The following is a 2447-nucleotide window of genomic DNA, read 5'->3' as shown; positions in this document are numbered from 1 at the left end:
GATTGAACCGCGGTCCTTGTGCTTTGCCATGCTTGCTCCAGGTAGGTGCTTTAGACCACTGAGACATCTCACCAGCCCCTCTCTTTCTTATTTTTATTGTCTATATATTTCCTTCCCCTCTTTCTTTCTTTCTTTCTTTCTTTCTTTCTTTCTTTCTTTCTTTGTTTTTTTTTTGTGGAACCGGGGATTGAACTCAGGTCCCTGAGCGTGCCAAGCAAGCGCTTATTCCACTGAACCATCCCCCCGGCCCCCTTTTCTTTCTTTTATCTTCTATTCTTTGGCTTTTCTTCCTCTGACTTTAATTAATTCTATAAATACCCTCCTACTCTCCAATAAAGTCCTTTCTACCACTTTGCTCTCTTCTTTCTCATATTATAGATTTTAAGATTTCAGTGTTTCCTCTTGGTCTTCCTCATTCCCAAACCTACATCTTTAGTAGTATAAGCATAAAGTTTTATTAATCTTTTGATATTTAGTTAACTCTGTAAAATGACTGTTGAATTCTTTTCCACCATCAGCGGACATAGAGCTGCTCCATTTAGTATGTATCCATTTAGTATATATTATCTGTAAGTCAATACCTGGGTTGTCTTAATATTTGCACCATAATTGTAGATTTCTTCTCTAGAAATAAGGGTGGTACATAATTAGTTCTTATGGTATGTTAACATTTATCTTGTTTTGGGGCTGGGGATATAGCTCAGTGGCATAAGCGCCTACTTAGCAAGCACAAGGTCATGAATTCGATCCCTGCTACCAAAAAAGCAAAACCAAAAAACTAAAAACAAAAAATAAAAACACAAAACCCATTTAGCTTGTTTTGGAATATGCTACTGTAGCTGATTTGCCTGATATTACACAGGTCATATAATTGTCATTATTTTTCTGTAAGCTAACACTGTGACACTAACAATACTCATGTATATCCCAGAAACCTTGGTTGCTGGGCCAACTACACTGCATCCTCCCCTCCCAAATTAACAAAGGTGGTCTGATCTTGGGCCTGTGGCAGGTGTTTACAGTTAAGCACACCCAGAGTACATCACTGAAAAGCAACTAGGGAGATTTCTATGATGAAAAGTCTTTAACTATATGCATCTACAAATCTCAGCACAAAACAAAGAAAGAAAAACAATAGAAACATGAGAAGAAGGACCAGGGATATAGTTCAGAGGCATGAGTGCCTGCTTGGCAAGCACACAGTCCTGAGCTTGATTCCCGATCCAAAAAAACAGATATTAGCAAAAGAGAAGCCAAGGCACCAGGCATGCCTCCTCAAACTCCCAGCCCCTGAGGGCCAGCCAAATAGTTCAGTGGATTAAGGCACCTGCAAGCAGACACAGGACCCAGGGTTCGATCCTCGGGCCTGCCATGCTGGCCCTGCTCTTGGGGTGTGCAATTGAGACTGGGTGTGGTGGCACATGCCTGTACTCCCAGCACTTGGGAGGCTGTAAACAGGCAGATCACTATGAGTCTGATCTAATAGTGAGACCATGAAATCCTGTAGACCCTTCCCTACAAAATACAAAAAAGAAAAAAAAAGAACTAACAATTACAATATAGATAGATAGAGATAGATGTAGACATATCTCTATATCTCTATGTCTGCGTCTCTATATATCTGGCACACACAACTTCATTAAACACTGATGGACATGAAAAAGCAGATGAACACCAATACAAGTATAATGTGGGACTTCAATACACTACTGTCACAAAGGAATAGATTAACCAAACAAAAAGCAAGAAATAAATATGATCAGATCATGGTGCAATGAAACTAGAAATCAGTGGTAAAAAATACCACAGAAACTGCAAATACATGGAAATGAAACAATACCAACTTGAATAATCAGTGGGTCACAGATGAACTTAAAGAAATTAGTTACCATAAAATATGACAATGCCAGCACAATACAATAGAACCTATGGGACCCAATGAAAGCCGTTCTAAGAGGAAAGTTTATAACAATGAATTTCCACATCAGCAAACCAGAATAAGCCCAAATAAACAACCTAATGATGCACCTCAAGATCCTAGAAAAACAAGAACAATCTAAAGCGAAAACTTGTACAAGGAAGGAAATTATAAAGATAGGAGCAGAAATTAGGAAAATTTAGACAAATTTAACTATACATGGAATTAATGAATTGAAGAACTTGTTCTTTGAAAGATCAAACAAAATAGATAAATTCTTAGCCAATCTTACCAAATTAAGCAAAGAAACATACCAAATAGTGAAAAATTGAAAGCTTTAACTCTAAATCAGGAACAAGACAAGGAAGTCCAGCATTACCAGTCCTGTTCAACATAATTCTTGAAACAGTAAGTAGAGCAGTTAAACAAAAGAAAAAAATAAAAGTAATATAGATAGGAAAGAAGGAAGTTAAATTATCATTTGCAGATGACATGATCCTCTACATATAAGACCACAATCCAGAAAAGG

This window comes from Octodon degus, unplaced genomic scaffold, assembly GCF_000260255.1.
Source record: "Octodon degus isolate 3935 unplaced genomic scaffold, OctDeg1.0 scaffold00063, whole genome shotgun sequence".
Classification (NCBI taxonomy): domain Eukaryota; kingdom Metazoa; phylum Chordata; class Mammalia; order Rodentia; family Octodontidae; genus Octodon; species Octodon degus.
This window is presented reverse-complemented; position numbering follows the sequence as displayed.